Source organism: Mus musculus, chromosome 7 (assembly GCF_000001635.26).
Source record: "Mus musculus strain C57BL/6J chromosome 7, GRCm38.p6 C57BL/6J".
NCBI lineage: Eukaryota > Metazoa > Chordata > Mammalia > Rodentia > Muridae > Mus > Mus musculus.
The window spans coordinates 84429615-84457068 of NC_000073.6; the positions used below are offsets into that span (position 1 = coordinate 84429615).

The window sequence follows — 27454 nt, forward strand, 5'->3', positions numbered from 1 at the left end:
AGCAAATTTTCAATGGCTGAAGTGATGTCATCTGACTCACAAAAAGCCTGAAAACATGACAATGGGCTGCCACAAACAGAGCAGGTGAACTCTAGGCTGCCACCACTTGGGTCCTCAGCTTACTCCAAGAACAGTCTTCTGTTCTTGCCACAAGCCCTTTTCTTGTGGGCAGCCTCTTCCTTTGTTCCTTCTTTTCTGTTGGGTCTCTTGTTGCACACTACCACTTCAGGTTAGGGGTCTTTTCCCCTTCCTTCCCTGAGTGCAGACCTCCTTGACCTCGGCTTGCTGGCTTGGTAAAGCTGGAGTTCTGCTCCTGTCTTTTCCCAATCCAGCCAGTTCCCTTGCTTATCCCTTCGTGACTCAGGCTCTACTTCTCCGTTACTAAACCCTCTGGTAAATGGGAAAACTCTCACAGTAAAAATGAATAGGGTCAAAATGACAGCATCACTCGGGTCCTTCTGATCGTTTTTCAGACTCAGAAAAAGAGACCTAGCTGTGGAAAATGCTGAGGAGCTGCAGCAGGCTGGGAGGCAGGCAAAGCACCAGGGAGCCTACCTTGACTCTTTCCACTGCTGTGATAGTCTATAAAGGCAAGCCTAATGCCTGAACCTGAGGGGTGGGAGGGGGAAGAGAGCAGGTTTATATTTCAGTGTTGTAGAGAAAAGCTGCCTAGCAGTAATTAAGCCTCCTGAGTTAGAACTTAATAAAAATGCCTTTGCTGTGGGTTTCCAAGGTTCTCTGGTGAAGAGAGTACAGCAGAAAAACATTTTGGGAAACACAAGAGAGGTTTCAAAGCTCAGGCAGGGTGGTGGAGGCTGTCTGCCTTCTACCGTTTGCTCCTGTAGTTTTAGTGACACAGAGCCTTGCAGAGTCTGGGAGATGCCTGAGGGAACATTTTTCTTCCAAATCCTGGCTTTGAAACTCTAGTCAGATAAAGAATAAAGAATGGAAACCTAGGTTTAAGGAAAGATCTAATTCTGCACCTAAGCTCACTGCTGCTTCCTGAAAGCCTGTCAGGAGGGAAGCCTACAGGGGAATATGTCATCATTAGCAACGAGATCCAGGAAAACCTTGTGGAGAACCCCCCTCAGTGATCTTCACTCATCCTTTCAGCCACAACCAGGTAAGCAGGTCCTATCTAGGACCCATGGTTGGGGAAAATGAGCTGGGGAAGAGGGATGGTGGGGACAGCAATGGAGAATGATACAAACATAGGAGCTTGTGCTTGAGTTCGATTCTCACCTGTGTCCTTGCTTTTCTGGGGCCTGGATAATGGATCTCTTCTACCATGTCTCCAACGAAATAATGGGATCAACAGCCTCCTTCTCTGCCAATGACAGCTTTCCCTACAAATTGTGTCCTTTGTTCCTGAGTCACAACTGATCCCAACAATGTTCTTAAGAACAATGTTCTTAAATGTTTCCTTACCTGTAAGATTGACGTCATGGGAGCAACTGGTTCCATTTGTGGGGAGGATTATCAGACTGGGGAAAGGACAGTAACTGAATTCTGGCTTCATGTCTTCAACTAGAGTGGCCTCCACCCTTCAGAATAGGCTCATTTATTTATGTCCAAGAGCTTCTAAACTTTACTGTGGCCAGAAAAATCTTTAATTTTCCACCTCTCATCTCTACTCTACCCCAACTGGTCCTCTGATCACTCCGTAGTCATGCTGTGTACTCAGTTGCTCTGACTGCTACTCCTGTCTCCTCTCTTAGGCTCATACTTCCTATGGAGACCATCTCTTTCTTCCATCACAACCATAGTTTGTGGCACAAGAATCTAAACCGCCTGAATGAGCAGTAGTTCCTTCTTCTAGCCTTGCCTTCACCCTTCATACCTTCACACAACCAGAAGGGTATTTTCAAATTAAATCAAGCCCAGGCTCTGCTCACAATCTCCAATGGGCTCCAATGGAATCTTCCTTCTCCACTGCAGCTCAGTCTTATATACCTAGGCTGACCACTGACCAGCCTCATCACCTTCCCTCACCATCCTGCTCTCTCTCTCTCTGCCTCCACTATGCTGCCCCCGATGGCTCCACATCCAGGATCTTTTACGAGCTATACTGCAGTGGCCTTGATTCTTTCTTCCCCAGATCGTTGCATCTTAGCCTCACTTCCTGTGTGTTTCTGACACTCTGGATACCCCACCTGGACACGATACTGCCAGTCTCTTTATGCTCTGCTCTATTGCCCTGCTTCCTCACAGCATGTGTGCTCCTGACATAGCATTTCCCTGTTCCCCATGCTAAACAGGGAAATCCATATGAACAAGGACTTTACATGTCTTGTTTTCGCCAGTACCTTCAATTTCTGCATATATTTCTAACACACAGCAAGGGATTAGAACATGCTTATAGGATCCATAGATAAGCCAGCAGCAGTGCCTGGCACATTCAGCAAGCTCTTATTGTGAGACTCTTGCACTGCTGCCTAGCCACTTTTAAATTTACCCCAGGATAAAAAAAACTCGATCATAATTCAAATAGTGTATCATTTCATTGAATAAAAGGGCTTTAACATCCTTTACTTCACTTTATCCTTTGGCCAGCTTTATGAATAAGTTTTATTAACCCCATCTTGTAGATGAGGAAAGAAGAATCAAAATATCCACCTCTTCACCATGTTAGACTACAAGCTAGAGCAGACAGCAAGCTCCAGCTCTAAGCACAATGTTGTTTCTGCTTCAAGAATTCCAGGCACAGTGTCCATGGCAACCATCTTTCATCCTCCAGAGATGATTCACCTCAGCCTTCTCTGCTTTGGGGGACTCTCCCTTCTATCCTGTGAGTTCCTTGAGAGAAAAGACTAAGTCTCATTCCAGGAGCATGAGGGTGGAATTACAAGAGGAGTTCAGAAACAACTCTGATTGACATGGGTCCTGTTCCAGGAGGCAGAAGGGGGAAACTTAGCATAGTTGTGCCCTTTGCAAAGAGGAGACCCGTGCTTCGCACTTTAAGAACAAAAGCATCTAAGGTGGCTTTTGCTGAACATGGGTTTTCTGAATCCTGTTTGGCCCAGTAGGGCAGTCAGTGAGAATTTATTACACAGGACTGTAATAAACTGTGAGAGTTGCCTATGAATATCATCAGCATCAAATAGTCTTTTTTTTTCCAGATCACAAAATTTTTAATAGTGCGAGTCTATTTTACAGTATCAATGGCATTTTCCCAGAATTATCAGATTTATGGAAATGACTTGTTCACAATCTATGCTTTGCATTTGTTTTTTCCCTGCAATTTTATTAGATATTTTCTTAATTTACATTTCAAGTGCTATCCCGAAAGTTCCATATACCCTCCCACCGCCCTGCTCCCCTATACACCCACTCCCATTTCTTGCCCTTGTACTGGGGCATATAAAGTTTGCAACACCAAGGGGCCTCTCTTCCCAATGATGGTCGACTAGACCATCTTCTGCTACATATGCAGCTAGATACACGAGCTTTGGTGGTTCTGGTTAGTTCATATTGTTGTTCCATTTATAGGGTTGCAGACCCCTTCAGCTCCTTGGGTATTTTCTCTAGCTTCTCCATTGGGGGCCCTGTGTTCCATCCAATAGACTGTGAGCATCCACTTCTGTATTTGCCAGACACTGGCATAGCCTCATATGAGACAGCTATAACAGGATCCCTTCAGCAAAATCTTGCTGGCATATGCAATAGTAGTGTCTGGGTTTGGTGGCTGATGATGGGATGGATCCCCAGGTGGGGTAGTCTCTGGATTGTCCATCCTTTCATCTTAGCTCCAGACTTTGTCTCTGTATCTCCTTTCATGGGTATTTTGTTCCCTATTCTAAGGAGGAATGAAGTATCCACACGTTGATCTTCCTTCTTCTTGATTTTCTTGTGTTTTGCAAATTGTATCTTGGGTATTCTAAGATTATGTGCTAATATCCACGTATCAGTGAGTGCATATCTAGTGACTTTTCTGTGATTGGGTTACCTCACTAAGGATGACATCCTTCAGATACATCCATCAAATAGTCTTCTTAATGTCTACTAACTTCTTGAAGCACAAGGGAGTAACAGCTCTGGGTGAATGCTGTGGGGGCAGAAGTACACCTACCTGCACAGATAGGTCTTTCCTTCTTTTGATAAAGGAAACTACAAGGACAGAGATACTTTGAAATGATGGTTCTGTAACAACAGAGAAAACTTGTCCAACCCCTGACATCTGTTACGTACAGTATCTGTCACTCACAGTGACAGTGCTGAACACTAAACCATGCAGCACAGAGACCGAGGAAGGGAAGCCAATTGGGAACATTTTTCAACACTACAATTTTTTCAAGGCTCTTGAAGAACCTTGGTATGAAAACTTAATGGATTCAAGGGCCTAGAGGAAAGTGAAGGTCTGGTTTTTAAAATTACATTTTGACATGAAAATGAAATAAAGCCCTTGGAGTGGTGGATTGAGTGATTCAGGCTCCACAGATGTCCTCTCTGCATGGGTGGTAAGTCCTTTTCCCTCCCCAGGAGCCAGGCTAACAGCAGAACCAGTTGTGCCCCTCACTCCTGCTGGGAAGAAGCCTTCTCCAAAGCAGCAGTGTCCTGCTCAGAGACACTTAACCCAGGATTCTGGACACAATCAGAAATATTGGTGAACATCCTATAGTGCATAACACAGATCCTAAAAGCTGGCCTTGTGAACTGTTGGCTAATGGTCACTTTAATCATGGGTGTGCAACTTAATACTTTCAACACTTTGGATGCTGTGGTAGTTTAATATGGTTTCTGCAACTATTGTAGGCACTTCCAGGCATGAAGGGAACTACATTGAGAACAACCCAGCCAGCATTCTGTCAAGTTAACAATGTACTTGTTTTACAACTAGCAATTCCACTCCCAGATACATATCCTGAAGAAACGATTATAAAAGGGCACCAGGAGCAAGTACACAGTTCTCTCTAGTCATTTAAGACCTAGACATCACAAACACATAACCTTTACCAACAGGCAAACGATGATTGAAGTTTGATAGAACCACTTTAAAATAAGTATTCAGCGGTGAATGTGAATAAATTATGCATTTGGGTATATCTTACACGTCTAGCAGTAAGACATACAGTAACCTCTTCCTTCTCTGATCTGTACCTATGGCTATCCTCTGCTGAGAAGCCCTTGTCATCTAAACTACACTGGCTGTTTGCTGTGAAGCCAGCATGCATTAGACAGAGAGCAGGGAGCTTTATTTTTGGGCCTTCCACAAGGAAAGTTGGCTTCTGGAACTCTCAAGAAACAGACTGATGTTTACAGCAGAGAGAATGTAAGCCTTCCTTGATATATAGCCATGTCCTCAAGCAAGCTGAGGCTGGGTCATTGTCTTTTAAGTGCCATAGCATCAGGCTGGATCAATATGTGATCTGACTTAAAGCCATACCTGGCTGAGGAAAATTAATGAAGACGTTGAGTCAGGGCTCATAACTCTGCCTCCCACGTGGTGCAGTGGGAGCCCCACCCAACAGAGGAGGCTGTTCTAGAAAGTCCAGGTGACCTTTTGCCCATGCCAGCTCACTAGACCTTGAACTTGACTTTTCAACAACAAAATAAGCAACCACCACTCACAAAAGTCTGCCTAAGCCTCTGCAATACTGTATTTAGAGGTGTAAGCTATCACACCTGTCTTAAATTTTACTTTTTAATTTTATAATTATTCATGTAGCAACTGTGTGTGTTTACAAAGGACCAGGTGGCCCTTCAATACAAGTAGCATACACTCAATGGTCATATCAGGGTAACAAACAAACCCACTACCCTACATACTTATTTCTTTGTGTTGGAAATATTTGAAATCCTTCCTGCTGGCTATTTTGAAATACTATTGTGCTTAGAACATTGGGAGTTGTTGAATTGCCCCCGATAACATTTACAGTCCTCTCCGAATCCCTTCTCCATTCCAACCCAGATAGGACTAAACATACCTTAACCTTTAATCATAAACTTTACCTTAGATACATATGAACATTGGGTTTTTATTCTTTGTATTTGGTTCATTTCTCTAACATAATTTCCTCCAGACTCGACAAATGATTAAGTTCTTATACCAGGACTGTGTGCAGTCATTGCCCAAAATTAAGCTTAAAATGATGTAAATCTGAGTATTCTGTGTCAGAAACAAGGGGGCTGAGAGGGATGAAGTGGAAGGTTTCTAAAGGAGAAACCAAGGTCGCACTCAAATCAGTGGTAATGAACATCTTGTTTTACAAGATATGAGCTTTGAGAATCAGGAAAGTAAGGGAACAAACTAAACATTTCTGCTATAATGATTCAACATCAAGGCATTTTTCTATTGGACAAAGACTAATAGAAACTGCCTATTCATGATATTAATGTGAGGAAAAGCCCATGTTTCTCATTTGATATCAATGCTATTGTCTCAGTCTTAATTTTATTTTATTCTTTTAGTCAAAAGTAGAAGATGATTTGTTCCATGTGGGGAAAGAAACAAAGATATCAACAACAAAATAAACAAACACCACTCACAAAAGTCTGACCAAGCCTCTAAAATACTGTATCTATAGATGTGAGCTGTCATGTCTGTCTTAAATTGTACTTTTTAATTTTCTAATTAACATATAGTAACTGTGTGTATTTACAAAGGACCAGGTGACCCTTCAATAAATGTAGTATACTCTCACTAGTCAGATCAGGTCGTCTCAGGTCATACCAGCCCCCACCCACCCCAAGTCTGTCTTCAGAGTCCTGTTAGGGTAAGGTTTATAGAAGAAGGCAAAGACTGGTGAAATGACTCAGTGGGTGCTTGAATCTAAGCTTGATGATCTGAGTTCAAACTCTGCGACTCACATGGTGGAAGGAGAAAACTGACTCCCATAAGTTGTACTATGACTTCCACATGTGTTCCCAGGCACTCGGGTCTCCCCGCCAGCCACACATTCACATTCAAACACACGGACCATGTGAAAATAGAAGTCTAGTCAAGGTATGGGTCCTCCTCAGGTGGCCCCTAACAGTTGTGATTTAGACTTTAAAACTGGAAATGAAATTCTGGTGAGTTGTTCTGCTGCATGTGTGTGGGTTGGCTAGTCTTATGCTGTCAACTTGATACACAGATTAGAGGTATCTGAAAGAAGAGAGCCTCAGGTGAGAAAATGCTTCCATAAGGTCCAGCTATAAAGCATTTTATTAATTACTAATTGTGGAGATCCCTGCTGTGGGTGGTGCCATCCCTGGGCTGGTGGTCCTGAGTTCTATAAGAAGGCAGGCTGAGCAAGTCAGTAAGCAACAGTCTACCATCTCTACCGTCTGCATCATCCCTTTCCTCCAGGTTCATGCCCCGTTTGAGGTCCCATCCCGACTTCCTTTAATGCTGAACAGCAATGGGGAAGTGTAAGCCAAATAAACCCCTCTCCAACTTGCTTTTTGTTCATGGCATTTCATCACAGCACTAGAAACACTAAGACGATATGCAAAGGCTGCTCCAAGAAAAATCATGAAAAGACAAGAGTATAGTACTCAGGCATGTTTACTCTACTGCTTTCAAAGGGCATTCTGGCTCTGTGCATTTGCATGGAGATTTCAGTTCATTGATTTATTGTGAGAACTACATTGGTTTAATATTTTCATATTCTTGCCTGGTTTCCTTTGATAAGAAGCCATTTCTGCTTGATAAGATTATTTGCATTTTAAATATTTATCCTCTCAAAGTGTATCTGATCTCTTTCCACTTACGAAAGGTAGCCTTAGTTTCTTTTATGCTGTTAAACAGAAGCCATAGTGGGATGCTTCCTTTCTCTAAAGTGAATTGTAGAATAATAATGTTAGTTATAAAAAAATCATGTTTGGTGTATGTGCATATATGTATGCTTAATGGAATAAAATAAATGTATAAGTTGATATACTCAATATTGATAAAATCCATGAAAAATGGCAAAGCATAATTGGAGAGTTTCAGTACAATTATTATTAAAAAAACACTTTTTTCAGTACAATTATACCATCAGACATATGAATTCTACTATGAATTTGTTAAGGGCCCTCCTGTAATAGAAAGCAGCTCTGTGATTTCATTTAAAATCTTTGATGTCAGAGGACAAGTTCAGAGCAGAGCAAAGTCAAGCAGGAGGGATGAGGCCTTCATGTGTGCTGCGTATATGTGTGCTACATGTGATCAGCCCCTACTCCTAGGAGCCCATGAGAACCTCTGGGGCCACCCCCACATGACTTTAAGTAGTTCCTTATTTATAGTTCTTTTTTTATAGTTACTCAAACACTACATAGTTGTGCTCTTCATAATCCACAGTAACAAAGATGTAAGAATCCTCCACTGATAAACTAGCTGCCTTCCCAGAAGACATCCACAGTTCCAACCATTGTCTCTATCCCATGTTCATCTACACACATGGGCACCCTCCCCCCTCCCCCCACAAGGTGTTGGCTCATACTACATCCTTCTGATATCCAGGATATCCAGTTTGATGAAGATCTGGGCACTTGTATCAGGTCTCCAACACACACACACACACACACACACACACACACACACACACACACTGTTGTCTCCTGATTCTCAATGGCTTTGCCTCAGGCTATGCTCTCCTTATCTCCCTAGAAGTCATTGTTGGCACCATCAAGTATTCTTGTTTCTGAGGAGAGGAGTTCTTGAACATGTCTTTTTTTTTTTTTCCTAGCCAAGTTTCTATTCATTACCCACTGAGTGTTGCCAGTGAGCCCCAGGATTCAGGACTGAGCAAGCTCCCCTAGAAGAGGCCTCCTCTGTGCCATTTATGCTACATAACCAGTCTATGGCACAATAAAAATGGGGGTACATGCAACAGTCATTCCTTATTACATGGGCATTCCTCTATTCTTCTGCTACCCCTAATTATTCTTTACTGGTACCCCATTCTTCTTTAAAAACACCCCCACCCCCAAGACACATTCAATTTGACACTCTTCCCAGGATCTCGCCTGAGATGAATTTCCTTCCACTCTCCACCCATCTGAATCTGTTCACAATAAAATGCATTTTGAAAGCTCACAGCTGTGATTAAGTGAAGGTGAACCCTCTGTTGTTAAGTCTTTGATCACTGGAGGGAGACCACAGAGCTGGGTCCTGGAGAAATGAGGCTGTGTGCTATGCTGAGCAGGTCTCGAGAGTCAAGGTAAGACTTGTGTGCTCTCTGCCCTTCCATCTGGTCACTGCAATGGAAATGGTGCTGCGGCTGTGGCATCTCTCAATGGGGCTATGCTGCAACTCAGCGGGTTTCTTCCCAACCACAGCAGGTTTCTTCTCAACCACAGCCCACATCATTTTTCTTTCTCTATCTGATTCTCTCCTCCTGGAGAGATCAACCATCTGCTACATCTCCATCTTTGGAGAAAGATATCTACTCCATCTTAGCAGAGCATGTGGGGACAGATCTGCCACTTTTGAATTGGTGCTTCATTCTACCAGGAAGACCCGGTGCTGTGAGGAAAGCCACTGGTGACGCTCTTTCCCCTCTCTTGGCTCCAGGTAATGCGTCTTCTTCTCATCGGGATGTAGACTTCTCCAGTCTGTCATGATATGTTGGCTAAAGTCATCTCCTCCAGAAAGCCCTTACCACAGAAAGCTCCAGTGAGGCTCTGAGTGATCAGCCAGGCTTCCAGGGCTCTCTGTGACATCATCACCAGAACTGCTCACATCTGTATGCCCCACAGACACTCACACATGACAATGAGATAAATAAAGGCCAGGGACTAAGGAGGGCAATGAATAGAGACTCGAACATTTAGGATCATCAAAGATATCACGTAGATAGGCATTATTGTCCAATGCCTTTAATCTCAGCACTTGGGAGGCAGAGGTAGGCAGATTTCTGAGTTCAAGGCCAGCCTGGTTTACAGAGTGAGTTCCAGGACAGCCAGGGCTAATACAGAAAAATCCTGTCTTGAAAAACCAAGGAAAGAAAGAGAGAAAGAAAGAAAGAAAGAAAGAAAGAAAGAAAGAAAGAAAGAAAGAAAGAAAGAAGAAAAAAATGATACCATATAAGGAGATAAATAGTAAACAGTTCAGGGGTTGAAGACCACATGTGGTCTCTGAAGCAACTACTCAACTGTGGGACAAGACCAACATATGTAATGAGGAGCTGGAGATAGTGTGACTAAGCTAGAATTGTGCTTACTAACATTCAGGAATCTCTAATACCCAGCACCATATCAAAAGGGTGGGGGAGCACACACGAGTAACCTAGCATACAGGAGGTGGAGGTGGAAGAAGCAAAAGTTCAAAGTCCTCTCCAGGTACATAGTGACTCCAAGGCCAGCCTGAGTTACTAAGACATGTCTCAAAAAGCAAAGCAGGCTTAGGTGAACTACAGTCACCAGTCTAAATGAACACAAACCAAAACCATGCATGCATAGTCCAGATGCTGGAAATCTATTAAATCTAATAAAGTCTTTTTAAAATATACAACATGACTATGTCCCAGTAAAACCATATTTACAAAGACAAATGGTGGTCAGCTAAGTGTGCTGAGCCTTGGTGCTGCTTTACCACCTCCTATGTGCTACCAGGCATTCTCTTTTGCTGGAAAGTTTGAAACACAGAAGCTGACATGTGAGAGCAAACACCAGATACTTATCTTCTAATGCTAACAGCTTCACCCTGCCTTCATCATGGGCCTGATGGTTTCACCTGGATCTAGTGGCTGTGCCATATACAGATTTTGCACCTTGTTCCATGGTTCCAACATTTTGTAATCATTTATCCAGGTGATAAAATTCTGGATCAGTTCTGTATGATTCCTCCTGGGATTTGCTGATTTGATTCATCTAATTGATTAAAGACTGGTCTTGATTTCAGTGCCCAGCTTCTGCCAAGCATGTGGCATCTACTGAGAAGCTGTTGGCTTAGAAAATCCATTTAACAGGAACAACTTTCTATGTAGCCAAGAATGACCTTGAACTTTTGGATCTCCTGCCTCTTACTGGTGTGGGTCGTATCCCAGTATCTTAAGTACTGGGATTACAGGCCTGTGACACCTTGCATGGTTTATGCAGTGCTAGGGACTGAACCCAGGGCCTCATATATGCTATAAATGCAAGTCCTACGTACACATCTAGAGTGATGTTGGAGGAACTGTCTGGGCACCATTGCCTCACCAAGCTGCTGTGGACAATTAGTCATCACAGACTTCTTGTAGACTTGTGATTGCCTGTGTCCTATTTTCTCTTATGATGTTTGGGTCATCCCAGTCCACTGGGATACATTGCATGATCCTCACAACCTAAATAGCACCATTTATTGCTGAGTGTTTAATAGCCAGGATGGAAATTTCCTTGGAAATCATGTCAAAGAAAGGTCTCCTTCAGTGAGAATTAATCTAGCGACATCTAGAAGATGGCTTCAGAGACTAGACCTGAGATGAGATTTCATCTCCAAATATTCTAAAACCTTGGATTGGTTGGACAGATTTGATAAGCCCTTCAGGATTGAAGAAGGCTTCTAAAGGGGAGTCTAGACATGCCAGAAACAAGAGCAAAGGATTCTAGCGATAGAATTCCAATGAGCATTTCTCATGGCTTAAAACAGAACTCATTTTCTTTCTTAAGAGAGACTGAGATCACATTAATATTGTCTGAGTATTTGACCTAGATATGACTGAGGGGCTATTTTTCAATCTGCCACAAGGAATATTTGTTTTTACCGTTTCACTGTCTTGCCCATTTTAAGTAATGCTGCTAGGAGTGAGAAGAATTTTTAATTTACACTGAATACTAGACACTGAAAAGATATCTAAAAAGGGTTTTTCTTTTTCAGGTTGTCTTTTAACTTTTTTGATTGAATCTTTGAAAATACAAACCATTTTCATTTTAATGAAGTACTTTTAATTACTCCTTTTAATGTCATATCTAAAACACCTTGCCTAGTGCAAAGAAATGAAGATTTCCTTTAAAAGTTTCATAGTTTAACTTATGCTTAAATTCTTGACCATGTTGGAGAAAATTTTGTCTGTTCTATGAGGTAGGGGAATGGCTACATTCTTTGGTGTATATATACACATTTATAAATGTATGTGTGCCTATGTGTGTGTGCATGTGTGTGTGCGTGTGTGTGTGCACATGTGTGTTAAATGTTTTCTGGATTTGAAAACTGCATAGCATATTAGCAAAGCTGACACAGAAGTGGGTGTCTGTGAGGGATCACAGAAATAACAGCTTGATACATTGATGGACTAAAAATTAGCTCTTTTTGTGAAGAGCATGGTGTCTTACTGGGGGGAGCATGTGACTAGGGGGTGTGTTCTTAGGTACACTGTCTGGATCTTCCCATTGTTCTACACTGATTTGTGTCTATCAAGATGTGAGCTTTACTACACACTGTATATTGCTCAACATCCCGGACCTGTGATAGCACATAAATCTCTGAAACTGTGAGCAAAATAATCCCTCCCTCGTTTTCTGTGTATTTTGTAGCTTTAATAGTTAATATATTGTCAAGTGGACAAGATCATTCACCTAGCAGACAAGACTGGGAGGGATTATCTAGGATAGTCTTGATTAAATTAGTTGAGGTGGGAAGACCCACTCTAAAAGTGGACAGAACCTGAAGGTTCGCTGGATTCCTTTAAAACAGTAAAGCTAACAGAGCACTGGATCTTTGGCCTCCTAACTGGGATGCAATGGGTCCAGATGAGCCTAAGTGCCCGCTTTGACCTCACCACCGCAGAATGCACCCTTAAACTGTGAGCAAAACCAAACCCTCATAAGTTGCTTTGGTCAGGTATTTGTTTCAGCAATGAGCAAATTAACTAATGTGACAGAAACAAGAGACTAACACAATCTCCAATTATCCTGGCATCATTTGTGGGAACACTATTATTTCCTCCTTGAATTTTCTTGGAACCTTTGCCAAAAGCTGTCTGACTATAACCATAAAGGACTATTTTTGGACTATGTTTTGTTTTGTGGATCTATATATGTATCTCTATGCCAGTATCACATTGTCTTGATTATTATATCTCTGTAGTAAAAATTATAATCAGAAAGTGCTCAGTTCCAAGTATTCACAAACACAGTTTTTATTTTACTTGGCATCTTGCCGACTTGTTTGTAAATGGCTGTTTTTCTCTAATAGTTGTTTCTGTGGAGTCTTTAAGATTTTCCATATGTAAGAATTTATCACTTACAAATAGTTTATTTTTCTTCTCCCAGCAGGGCGCTTTTCATTTCTTCTGCCAATTTTCCCTGCCTAGACTTTCCAATCCCATGATGAAATAAGTGCTAAAAACATCTTTGTCCTGATATGAAAATGGCAAAACATGTCATTGTTCCCTGATACTAAAAGGGATTTTTCTTTTAGTGGTAAGTAGAATGTTGGTGGGTATTTTCCATAGGTATCTATAATGAAGAACTCACCTTCTACTCCTAGTTTGTTAACTAACTTTGTCAAACACTTTTTTACTTTCCATCAATTGAGATGACCTTATGAAATTTCCCCCTTTATCTTATTAGTATGGTTACTTATTATTACATTATTTTTTCTTAGTTTAGATTAGTATTGTATTCTTATGATACATCTAACTTGATCCTATCTCATACATTGCTAGATTCAGTATGTAAAGGGGCTCAGAGAATTGGGCAAGGAGCCTAGGCAGGGGAAGAGCTAGGCACGGGGAAGTGAGCTGGACCTCAAAGGCCCAGGCCAGGAGCCTTTTGTACTTTTGACTTTTGCTGCTCCTTAGTTGGGTTAATGGCAGACTCAATGCTCTTCTTCTGTGATATTCACTCATAGTTACAGCTGATGGAGAAATTAAATGATGATGAGCTCTTCACACTCTTGAGATCTTCTGGAGGCAAGAACATGACCTTGTTCATCCAGCTATGGAAGACTATGTGGCCCTGTCTTCTAGCCAGAGGCTTCTAAGAACATTGTAATGTGTGTTAGCTTGCTGGAACCTGATATAGGAGGTGTGGGGTGGGCTCCATTCCTGCCGTCGTCCTCCTCTGTGAATCTCCATCACACCTTTCATGTTGCCAGAGCATTGATTTGCCTCTGAGTATATGTGCTCCTGATACAGGAGATGATATCCCCTGTGCATAGAGACAAGTGGTCACATCAGTGATTTAGCAACCTGATACCCTGGAAATCGATGTTTAGTCTGTGATGCATTTAGGGATTTTTCTATTTGTCATGTGGATCTTCAAGTTGATTCCTTTATTGAAACATTTGTTTAATAATGTATGCATTTTCTTGACCATTGAAAACGATTTTAAAACCTACAGAATGTATGTGATGTGTGACCTGCTGAGATACATGGTAGGGAAGTGATTTTTTTCAGTGAATTCAGTTAGCCCTCAGCCTTAGATGTGCTCACCTCCCTTCCACCTTTCTTAAGGGAAGGAATTTACAGTAGGATCTAGAGAATCACTTTGGTACCTTAAGGTTCTCCTATGGATAGTCTTTCCTTATGGTGTCCTTAGGAAAGCAGTGGTAGGTGAAAATGGTCCTTCAGAGCATAATGTCCTTGAATATGTCCTTGTCAGATGGTCTCAATCAGGGTGAAAGCAGAAAATGATGTCCATGTCTAGAAGCTCTTCTGATGGTGATGAGTGGGCCTTGGTTGGGGCATGCCATTCCCAGGCTTTGTGTATATGTATGGGCATATGGATAAGTCAGAGGTCAGAGTGAATAAAGTACAGTGTGCTGAGGGGCCTGTAGGATTGTTCTATTACAAGAAGAGGTCTAGAAAAGAGAGGAGTATGTTCTTTCAAGGAGTCAGAGAACAAGGAAAGAAACAGAATTCAGGATGTTACAGTGGTGAGCAGACCTCTCCCTCCCCTATATAAATTCCTCATCCAATCTCTTCATTGCTAGTGGATTTGGTTGGTCCAAATTCTGGTTTTCCAAAGGACCCTGTTCTTAATCTCTGCTTTAGGTGGTAGCATAGCTTCTGTGAGACTCTGCTTTCATTGACTGTCTGGAAATTGTCACTAGCTCTGTACTGTCCTGTAAATTCCATGGAGTTTTGTGACATCATTGCTGACAACCTAGTTCCAGGGCATAGCAGTATCTCAACCTGGCTACAAAGCAGTCATGGCAATTGCTGAAGCAGTGGTGTGGTGAGGACATGAGTTGAGCCTCTCCTTGTCCTCCTGGGTTCCACCTTCAGAAGAGAAAGATGAATGCAGAGAATAGGCATAGATTTCAGTAGGCTGTGTTTTTCCAAGACCTCTCCTGGCCTTTGTGTGTAATTTTCTTCCACAGCACTGGTCACACAAGCACCCATCTGAGCTCTCTAGGATGCCCAGCCTTTATCCAAACTTTTCCCCCCCGCCAGAAGCCTGTCTCCTCCCTTGGAGGTACATGGTGGTATGGAGCTGCCTGCTCAGGCTCTTGTTGTGGAAATGGCTCCCTAGACACCTGGTAGGCCTGGAGCCCATGAGAGATATATCCTTCATCTCTTCAACACTCTGACTGAAAGGACCCTGTTACCTCACAGGCTAAATCAAGCAACCCTTAAAATGCTGCCTGCTGCAGAATTCTCAATAGGCGTTCTTCCTGTCATGAGCACCAGAGGTCACAATTGTTGAGGAGGCCCAAGCTGGTGACATCCCTGCTCTGTATGGCATTACCTTTGATGAGCCTGTCACAGCAGCTTTGGGGTCAAGAGGAAGACGGTTTACAAATATCTCTCTACTCAAGGCAAAGATAGGCTTTATCTCGTGTCTGAATTGCATAAAGTAGGGCAGGTGTGATACCAAGGGCTACTCCATGTGCCCCTGATGAATGAAGGAATGAGTGGAGACTCCTCAAAAGGCCCATCTTTCTCCACCAGTCATGAAATGTGTAGTATGTTTGGCATGTCACTCATGGGTGAACCCAGTCACTGTTTAAGGACCCCTGAATGGCAGAGAGTTTGATCTCCACTGTTCACCTGGTCTGGGAGCTCAGAAAGACAATGAAGGAAAGCCTGCTGACCTCTTCTTGGACTAGACACGGCTTTTGGTCTAGGTGGCCACTGAAAGCTAAGGATTGGCAATATGTAAAACCTCTGATGTAGGGTTTTGAGGCAGTTGGCCTCAACGGGGTTGAGAGATATATAACTGACTAGTAAAGTGTACTTTGTGTAGGTGAGGTGGTTTTGAAAGAAGTAAATAATGGGCAGTGGCATCCATCAGCTGGAGCCTGGATGGGATAAAATGGAGGAGCAGAAAGCCAGCAAGCATAGTCACTCACTCCGCATCCTGGATGCCACGTGAGCCACTCTCTTTACCATACACATCGTTTTTGTCATTCATATTCAGTATTTGTTTCACCTGCTTGTTTCTCCTCTTGATCAGCTTACTATTTACTGCCAGCAGGGGTTGGTTTTGCAGAGTTGTTTATAGAAATGACTTACAGTGTAAGTGGTTCTTATCCTGTCCAGAGCAGATGCTTTGTTCTGCCAGCTCTCCAGAGCTGTCAACTCAGACTCCCTGCAGATCAGTAGGAGAGCTAGAGAGGTGGAGCTGGGCTGAGCTCAGGTCTAAGGGGGTCTGTTTGCCTCCAGCACTCACATCCACTTCACATACATGTATACATGTTAAGGTCTCAGCCCCAAACAGGTTTTTCACAGGCCTGCTCTCCCCTGGACCATGGCCAGCCATTCTTCTCCATCTTCTCCAGCATCCAGTCCGTGTTCTTCTTTTTTTGGGGGGGGGGGGATATTGATCAATGCTTCCTAGCTCTCCATTTACAAAGCTGTGCTTTTTCAAAATTGTCTTCTTCCATTTTATCCATGAAGCATAATAGGAAAACTCTCTACACAGAGCTCAGCCTGACATGCTGCCAAATCTCTGCTTTCCAAATTCTCTATAATGAATATATTGTTGAAATTCAATAAAGAGTCATTCATAAAAATGAAAATGCGATTACAAGAATCTCTCTCTTAATCCCTAGGATCAATGCTAAACGAATTTTTTCATCAGCATGGTGAGGGATTGTAATCCATTTGCATTATGTGGGAATTTATGCACAGCACATAGTGGCCTACATGCATCAATGTATTTATCTTCTAAAACCTTATAAAGTAGACAATTATTTAATGCACTTTACAATGAGGAAACTGAGGCAACACAGTTGCTAGTGAGAGGTAGAATTCTGATAAGTCAATCTGATCTCAAGGCACAAACTCCTGGTGTCCCCAGCCCTTGTCATAGGCACAAAACTCATTCAACCTAAAAAGAAATTTCTTTGAGGTTTTAAGTTTTCAGACATATTGTACATATTGTATGTTGAGCACATACCCCTTCTAAGCTCCAATTCTCCCTTTTTTGATCCCTCCCATTAGTCCTCTTTGTCCCCCAAAGAGTTCAGTTCTGTTTTCATATTGTATATGCACGTATGCTTTTGTGTCTTTCTAGAAATCATAAATGAAAGAAAACATGATATTCATCTTTAAGACTGACTTAATTAATTTAATATGACTTCTATTTGCATCTGTCCTGGGAAACAACAGGACTTCGCTCTTATTTATGGATTAAAAAAATACCTCACACACATTTTCCGATAGAAAGACAGGCAGACAGATAATCACATCTCTCTCATCAATTCCTCCACTTCTGAGTCTCGCTGAATTAAAAAGGAACCAGCCAGTTGGCATTTGGATAAATGCTCCTTTAAGGCCCCAAGGTGGTGCTATTGGTAGATGGTAGCACTTTCAGGATGTGGGGCTTAGCGCCCACTGCTGGTGCAAGTGTAGAATGACATACTCTCTTCACAAAATGGACTCTTGGTAGTTTAGTAAAAAGAAAAAAGTTACAGGTGCCCTTTCTGGTCATCCTCCCTACACCACAGTGAAATCTTCACCCAAGAGCAATGGAAGCACATGCCTGTTAAACAAATGTGCACTCCACCTCTATTAATTTATAACCCAAACCAGCAAACACACGTTTTCAACAGATGACGGGTGAGCAAGGTTTGCGCATTCATACTGTAAATAGTGATTCGGCAGCAAACAAGGAGCAAATCTAGGACACATACAACAACATGGCCATAACTCCCAGTGAGTATGCTGGTGGAAGAAGCCTGACAACAAAGACCTGGGTTAAATAATTCCATTTATAAGAAATGAAAAAGAAAGCCACAGTAAGCCACAGTGGCTCGGAGGGTAATCTCGCGGCATGGGGACTTGAGTTGAGATCTTCAGCACCCACATAAAAAAAAAAAAGCCAGGTGAAGATAAATGCCTCTGTAGTCCTAGCTCTGGAGGGCAGGAGGCAGACACATCACTAGAGCTAACTGGGCAACTGGTCAGTACCAGGTTCAGTGAGATACAGTCTCACGCAGGGTGGAGAGCAGTAGAGGAAAGGACATTGTAACTTTCAGCCCCTAGGAACATTCACGAGCACACACACACACACACACACACACACCCCATGCATAGTCACACAGATGCATGCACACTCACACACATGCATGCACATTTGCACACTCATGAAGACCCACATACAGCACTTACACAAAGAAACACTCTAACATGCCTTTTTAGATTATGATTCTTTAATCTGGAATAAATATGACATTCTTGTGCTTATTCAGTGTCTATACTGCAAGCTTAATTATGTGAATAAATATCTTCTTGACATGAATGGGAGTGGCGTAATTGGTTCCCGTGACCAAAGACAGCCTTTTCAAAGATTAACTGTCTCTCACCATATGTTTCATGAATTTCCTATTTTCCTGTCTAGTGTTGCAAAACCCATCCCAAATATAAATATTTCCCCTTACACATACACAAAACTTTTCTCTGCTTACTTTTCTTTGAAGCTTCTAAACAAAACTCCACCCTTGTGAACTCTAGCTAGCAAACAGAAATTTGCACCGCTAAATAAAATTGTAAATGCATGGTTAATGGATACCCTTTCCATCTGAGTTTTGTGTTTGAATAGACATTTAATTCCCAAGAAAATACTGATGTAAAGGACTTTCAAGTCTTTGGGGTTTGGTAAATCCCCATATTTCCATGCCTGTTGCTAAGCAGAGTTTTTATTTTGATGTGGTTTGCAAAAAAGACTTTATAAAGCCTTTCTTTTCAAAATGAAAATATAAAAAGCCAATGAATTGGCTTTAAAGAGCACATCAAACAACCTCTGCATAGTGAATGGAGAGGGAGCAGGCTCTGGACTCTCTGCTCACTAATCCATGAGTGGCTTAATCAGATTATAAAGACCCATGTGTAGCAGATGAGATACACCCTGTTGTGCACTTGTGCATCTGAAAGTTAATTTCTGCTTGAACTGATGTGGTTTGAAAACCAGGAACTTTTAATTGAATAGTTCCCTCAGTCTGAAGGTGGATCTTGGTTATTAAAGGTATATTCATTAATACACAGTGAAAAATATTACTTGTACATATTTGTCTCCCAACTTTCCATTAAAAAAGAACAGATTCAATTAAAGTTTAAAATTAGAACAAAAAAGGAACCAGAACATGAATGTCTACTCTAGGACAAAGTTGCTGTTTTATTTCCAGAATGAAATACATGTTCTCTTTCACACCAGCTGGCAGTTCTTGAAGATGATCACAATTGCTTCCTACCTGTGAGTTTTCACTTCCTCAGAAAACAATCTCCACAGTGTGGCTTAGACCTCATGTCTGGCTGCTAGAGACTGGAGCACAACACTGTGAGGCTGCTTTCAATGTGACTCCCCTCTCTCGGGCTGGCACTGCCCCCAGTTCTTACTGCTCTGATGAAGCTAGCAGCTGGCGTTGAGCTACACTATAGAGAAGCCCAGCTGGCAGGCCTGGAGATAGCCTGTTGTCAAGAGCTAGTACCTACCAACAACCACATGAGCTGGGAAGCAAGCTCTTCCTAGTCAGTCTCAAGGTGACTGAAGCCCCATCTACTGACTGGATGGTGGCTTGAGAGCTCTGAAACACAGGTCCTCTGAGCCCCACTAAAGCTGCGAGCTCATTCCTGCTGTTGCTCAGAGCTTCAGTGTATTTTGTAGTATAGCAGTAGCTATCGTGTTTGGTCTCAGCTGTTCCTGATGTTGTTCACCACTTAGGTACATGAGCCTAAAGAGACATCTTTAAACAAGATCAGAAATTGCAAGAAAATAATACATTTGCTGAACATGGTCATCTCTCAGAATCCACTGGGAATGATTGTAATGGACACACCCCTCCCGCCCCAAAATCTGAAGCTGTTCAAGTTCCTTGTATAAAATGGTGCCTAGAATTTGCATGCATCTTCCACATGCATTATCTCTAATTATAATTGTAAATGTGATGTGAAGGCTGTTTACGTAGTTGTCATGTTGTGTTGAGGAAATAAAAATAATTTTTACACTAAAACTACAGATTGTTTTAAAAAAACAAAACAAAACAAAACAAAATGAATTTTCTGTGCTTTTGGTTCCATCCCCAGATGTAGAAGCTGCAGGCAAGGAGCTAAGTGCACCATGCTTTGATGTCACGTGAAACAGGCAACAAATTCAAAGCAGCTGATTATTCTTTCTTGTTTCACAAAGAAGACTGAAAATCATAAATGCAATGGATAAATAAGAGAGTGGAAAAGTTCAATGCCTATGGCAATAACTAGGGTCTATCATTTCCAAATCCATTTAAATTGATGAGATTGGAAAAAAACAAAAACAAAAACAAAAAAAAAAAAGCAAAACCAAGCCAAACAATTACTAAGCCTGTGAATGCCCCAAGAGACTTGCAAAATAGATGTTGTCTTCTTTTTTTTTATTTAATTAATTATTTATTTAATCAGAAATAAGAGTATCCATTTGCAATAATTAAGTATAAGTCCTCAAAAATTAACACCATTATGTGGAAACAGGTAGAAACTGAAGACATTGAGAACAAATTTTTACAATTTGACATGTACATTTTTTTAAATACTAAAGTATTATCTTAAGCCATTACTATTTTGATGATGTAAAGAACAAGGTTATATGGCCAGTTATTTTTGTGTTCTTATGAGTTGTATATGCATAAACAATTGCAAAATTGCAAATTCATAGTATCTGAGGGATGAACAACTTTAAGCAATTGTAAACTCTGAGGACGCTCTCTCTCTCTCTCTCTCTCTATATATATATATATATATACTCTTAATATACAAATTAAAGCTTTATGTTTTAACATTTTAAAACACTGGCTACAGCACACTATTCGATTATCTGTGTTGAAGTAGGAGGAAACTCAAAAGAACAAACATGTGATCTAGTCACATATACTTCTCTCCCATAGAAGGGCTGTTTATAAATATAGTAGACGTATTCTTTATGGAATGCTTTGAGGAGAGATCTATGGAATGCCTCTAGGCAGGAATCTGACATTGGCCAAGGACAAGAAAACAAGCCTCAATCTTTAGGCTGTAATAGGAAAGCAGGCCAAGGTAGTAACTCCAATCTTCTTTTTTTCCACAGTTTTATTTATTTATTTATTTATTTACACATCAATCCAATCATTTACTCCGAGTTTTCTTTTCATTATCTTATGGATCAGCATCTAGTAGTGACCCCATTCCTTTGATTCTTAGGAGACTACAAGCATACAATTTTTCTTTTTTTATATATATTTTTAATTAGGTATTTTCCTCATTTACATTTCCAATGCTATCTCAAAAGTCCCCCAGATGTTGTCTTCTTAAGCCTGACCAACTGACAAAGTTAAAATGAGTCTCAAACCCCGCTCTAGCTGGCCTTACCAGCAGAAATGGGAATTGGTTTAGAAAACAACCTGGCAACCTGTTTTCAAACTAAAATGTTAAAACACAGTTTGATCTTGAAATCTTAGGCCTGATATTCTATCTACTAGGAAAATTAACCCAAATGTGCAATCCCATGTACAATGATGTTTATTACACTCTTATTTGTGCAGCCTAACCCCTAAAGGTTATGTGGCTGTGTATCTGTAGAGGAAGCGTGGTACAGAGATTTTGTCCTGGCAAGCTGGCCAGTTGCACATGGGTTTATGTGCTCATTTCCAAGGGTGAAGAGCAACATGTGAGACTGCTCTTCTCCTATAGACAAGATCATTCACTTTTCTGAATTAATGATTAGCTTTTCTAGATATTTTACTCATACCAGATATTGGAAGAGATCAGATAAATACATAGATGATATAGAATATAGGGTAAAGGAAAAAAAAAGATATGGAAAAATCCATTTGGTTTTTAACATGCTGGAGACAAGAGTAGACACAAGTAAGGAATTGAGAAGAAAAAGAGAGAAGTAAAAGAGACAGACAAGAGAAGGATTTGAACAGGCATTTAAAATGCTTTCTGCAGTAATTGCAGCATATGATGGTGTGTGGGGGTGTTTGACAAAGTGTGTGCATAGGCATAAAAATTGCACAAAGAAAGATGCCAGGAAAGATAGCAGTAACTTCATAAAACTAATTTTAGAGATGCTGCCTCCTAATTTGCCTTAAACTGTATTGCATTTTATTTTATTTCTCAACAAACATGTTATTTATATAATCAACAGGGGGAAAAACCAAACTCTATGTTCACTGTGGAAACAACTCATTTATCACCTTTATAGGCTTTATCTATTAGAGTTCTGTACAAGATTTAATTTGGGAATTCTGTTATTAAAAAAAAAAAAACAACAAAAAACCCACAACCTCCAAACAATTAGCAGAACACTCAAGGAACAATGCTACCCTTGTCTCTAAGCCACAGAGCTTATATTAATGTCTCTCTGTCTGTAGCAGGGAAGTTAGGAAGTAAGATTTACAAAGTTAATAGTAGGCAAAATCCTTGTGGAATTAAAACATGTTGTAAGTTACAATGGATAAGACAGCAAAAAACTGACAGACACAAGCTGCCTCCAGGTCAGATTATTGTACTAGTCTCAGTCAGTGTTTCTAAAATTGTATTTCAAATCTAGGCAGGATGTGGTTGGATACCCTAGTAACATCATGCTTATCCACACAAGCATAATTAAACTCAATGGATTACACAAACAAACAAACAAACAAACAAACAAACAAGAAGGGGTCCTTTATGGGTCCTTAGGGGAAAATGTTTGAGGATGGGGGTTATAGGAGGGTAGTGGGTGAATATTGTCAAAATATATTACATACATGTATGAAATTTTGAAAGAATAAAGTTTTAAGAATGAATTTTATTAGCAGAATCAGGAGATTTCACATTTAAAAAGACTCTGGAATTCAATGTGCTTATGTTTTGTTATCGTTTTGTTGCAGAATATAAAGTCTTTTACAACAGCTGGCTCACATCCTTACATGGTAAGCAACCAACTAAACCCACAGTGACTGGCTGTCCCCCTCTGACAGAAATTTGGGGTTCTATTGTCATATTTTATGCTTTCTATTGGATATTTATCATGACATGTGCCTGACATCTCCCTGATATTTGCCTCCATTCTAGGTGGCTCCCTCAATTACTGGACAATGCAAGAACAGGAACTCTCAGAGAATGACCCTGGGCAATAAGTAGGCCCACGACCTGCTAGGTACTGTACCCAGGACAAGTGACTTCAACAGCTCAGACTATCTAAGGTTTCCAGATTCTAGAGCCCCACCCCCAAACACCTGGAGCTGTACAATTAAGGTTCAATCACAAAGCCACACTTTAAATTGTATTTTTTCCAAGATCACAATATGTACAGTGAAGTTTAGGAAGGTTTGAAATAAGCATCCTCACTATAGCAGCCTCAGGATGCTGCCCTGCTTTCTGCCTCATGGAGTCAGAGGGAAGATACTGGCCTTTACACAAAGAACCAAGTTCTGCTCACTTGCAGAAAAAACAAAGGGACGGAACCTCCAACCAGAACATAAGATGCAAGATACAGAATTTACAGTTTGGGACTCATGGTGACATGAGTCTCCGGTGCTCCCAGAGGTAAAAGAAACTGTTTTGGGGTTTCACTGAGTAAAGAATAAGCTACAGAACCTGCTTTGAAAAAAAGCTGGTTGACTCTTCAGTGTGTTACAAAAGCTGGTAAATTCTGATTGGTGGTTGTCACTAGTTGTTAGGTAGGATTTGTGGCCTTGATGTTGTGATTATGATTGGACTAAGTTTTAGAAATAGGGATACACAGCCTAAGTATCTTTTTGTATGGCCTCCTGACACTATTTTATTAGGTATGACATAAGTGACCCCATATAAGATAACTTTGACAGCCATCATCAGATACCAAATTATTAGTGCTTTGACTTATGATTTCCTAGCCTCTGGGACCGTGAGAGTAAATTTCTTAGTAAGTCTCTTAGTTCATGGTAATTTGTTATAGTCTCTCACATAGAGTGAGACAACTGCTCAGACAACTAGTTGCACATAGATCTATATTGCTGGTCCAATAAAGTGTGCCTTGTTTGCCCATACCTAGCACAGGAGGCCAGAGGGATGTGAGGACCACAGACCCCTGATAAACTCTCCTCCAACAGAGTCCTGGAAGAAGAAAGAGCACCAGTCTCTTCTCTCATTGCTCTCTGAAAATCCCTTATCTCCAGGGCTGGTGAGATGACTCAGTGGGTTAAAGCACTTGCCACAAAGCCATGGCTTTGACCCATGGGACCCACATGTGTAAGGATGAAAAGTAATACCTACACATTGTCTTCTGACATCCATACATGCATCATGGTATGTACACACATAGGAAACACACAAATAAATGTTAAAATTTTTCTCCTGTTAGGGCTGGAGAGTTACCTGGTAGTAATTAACAGCACTGGCTGCTCTGGTGGAAGAATTCATTAAGGGATGGCTGAAGAGAAGTCTTCACTAGTCTCCCAATCCCTTCTTCTCCAGGATTGCTCTGTCTGTCAAGGTGGGCTTGTCCTGTTTTCAGGATTCTTCTCCTGCCTGTAATCTGTTCCTACAATGACTCACTTTGATGGCCACAGATTGGAAAATATGATTCTAGAACATTCTCAGCCTTTTGGTCAACATGTCCCCTGATCATGATCCCAGGAGAAGAACCTGCCATGACTGCAGAAACTCCCAGATGATGATGTTCTGCTTTAAGCACTGGCATTTATTGCAGTAGAGGAGAACTGACTTCTTTGCTATGTCTTTCTATCATTGAACATGAAGAAAAAGGAAGGAGGGGGAAAAGTCTCTTCTGTGATTTAGAGGGAAAACTGTATTTGCGGCTGAGTGCTTCCTAGAACATGTTCACAATCAACCCAGCATTCTTTGGTTTTTAGTTCCTTCCCACTACTTCCTAACAGTGCCTGAGGCTATATGAAACTGATGCTATTTAATTCTGTCTAAGTTTTGGAGCTGTTTTCAGGGATCTTCCGATTATGGTTTTAACTTGCAGGAAAATGAGAACCAGTTCACAGGCACACTCCTGCTAATTCCCTGCATCACCTGAGTGTATCCGGAATAGATGTTCAGGGTCGGATTGGTGTATAGAAGGACACACACCCTTTTAGGGATGCTCAGAGACGTAAGGAAAAGCTCTTTTGAAGCCTGATCTGATAAAATATATTTAAGAAAGTCAGAAATGAATGTCAACCCAGGAAATAGGGGTCTCACTCAAGACCAGGGGAGAATTTTCTAGAAGAATGAAACATGGGCAAATTCTGAGGGCTTAGCAGAAAGAGGTGCAGAAGAAACAGTTCTAAGCTGTGTTTCCAAGTAGAGGGGAAGACTACAGCTAGAAAAATCTACCAAGGACTCACCCACCCTGATATTGATAATGGATTGTGAGGGCCCCTCACCCACAGAAGAGTAGCAGACTCTGAAGACCTGAAACCCACCCAGCAGATAGCAATGAATTCTGGCAACACAGGAGATGCTGAAGATTCTAGCCTCCAGCTCATCATTTCTCAACCATCCCTGAGGACCAATGCTTAATGGCCAGCAAAATAATTAATGATCTTATTGGGCTTAGTGACTTGTAACATCCCTCTTGTCCTTTGAGCCTTACAGGAGCTATTTGTTTTAGAGCAAAGATATTAAATTCATGCCTGAAAGTATTATAGGGAGAAGACAAACAGCCTTGAATGAAATAAATGACTTCTCAAGACACATTTTTTTCTTGAGCTGTTCTAACATTTCATCTTCTACAAAACATTTCAGGGTTTGAATTTTTTGTCTGTTTTTTGATGTGTGGTTTCTAATTTTTGAACTGAGTACCTTACTGCTTTGTAAAGCACATTTCACTTGCTAATATGGTGTGATCCTGGCAGAGTCGGCAAGGGTCCACTATGGGTCCATTTCTTCTCATGCTTGGCCTCTACCTTTCTTTATGAAATGAAACAAAGGATGTAATGAAGTTTTCATCCCTTTCATCTCTGTAAGGATACTTAAGGATTCTGGGATTTTCCTTCTTCTGGATTCGTGCCTCTATGTTACTGACCACGGAACTAGAAACTCAGTTTAAGCTGTAAGTAGAAATGAATTAGAAATTAGATTATATTTAATTGGAAATTAGAGGATAAGCTTTTCTGAAGTGTGGGTTTCCATAGCACCCAGCTGCAGTTGACTATTCGGATCCCATTTAAAAGGCACACATCTGTTCCACGTTCTTATTTGATTTAATTAAAAAATGAATGCTACCGATTGTGTTCATTAGGCAGTCCATATCACATGCGGTGGGGCTTTCAGTTTTATTTAATAACACTAGGGATAGATGATGAAATTATTCTTAATATTTCAGTTGGTGGCAGAGGAAGTGAAATCAGGAGAGCTTACTTGAAATTAAAAGCAAAATTGAGGGCCATGAATCACTCTCAGTGCAGGCACAGAGCATTTCCCTCACATTTTCCACTTCACGACTCAAGTGCTTTAAAGTTATGCCTCTCTGAAATGGAAATCCCTCATCTAAAGAATAAAGGGCTGCTCAAGCCAAAAGGATGGTAGTCCTTTGACCTAGCACGCTCTGTCACCACATGCCTGGAGAGCAACCTTCCTAGTCACTCGGTTGGTGATAGAAAGTGCTTCTTCCAAAGAGAGGTACAGAGCTCTGTAGTTTGTGGGGACATTGTGAGTGCCCCCACAGACAAACCCACATGTTCCTCTCTAGAAGGGATCAAGTAGTATTTTCACAGCTGATATTTCTGGCCTGACTTTGATCCCCACTTATGCATTGACTCATTGATAACACTAAGAACATGATTCCTGCTGGTCACCAAGAGCACTGGGACAAGGAGCAACCCTGTCCAGAGAGGCAGCAGCAGACTGACTGTTCCCACTGCAGGAAATCCCTTCCCCTTCTTTCTGACCCCAGTGCCCTTAAATTTCTAAGTCATCAGGGGTTTTGCAGAGCATTTTGGCCTCCTACCCACTTGTCTTGAGACAGTGAAAACATCTGTGTTATCTACAGTGTCCAGGCAAGGATCTGGCAAAAGACAAACTCCACAGAATGAATGAAATGCCAAGTACTTCATAAAATAATACTGTGCTTCAAATTGTTTTGGGAAGATTTTTGTTTGTTTGTAAAAGGACACAAAGTTGTTTGGGGTGAAAAGATGTGAATTGGGAAAAATTGGGGAGGTGATGAATACAATTAAAACCCACTGTATGGAACTCTC

The 27454-nt window shown here is 41.2% G+C and overlaps 1 long non-coding RNA gene across 3 annotated transcripts; it reads left to right on the forward strand.

Annotated features, from left to right (window-relative positions):
* Window positions 1-666: 666 nt before the first annotated feature.
* On the forward strand, window positions 667-27454 carry Gm31284. Of its 3 annotated transcripts, none has more exons than XR_869780.1 (4): window positions 667-1123; window positions 23156-23197; window positions 23340-23424; window positions 24610-27454. It is a non-coding gene; the product is annotated as a predicted gene, 31284 (long non-coding RNA). The 3 variants fall into 3 exon arrangements; XR_378330.2 differs by having other exon boundaries at window positions 24723-27454; XR_001778207.1 differs by having other exon boundaries at window positions 23340-27454.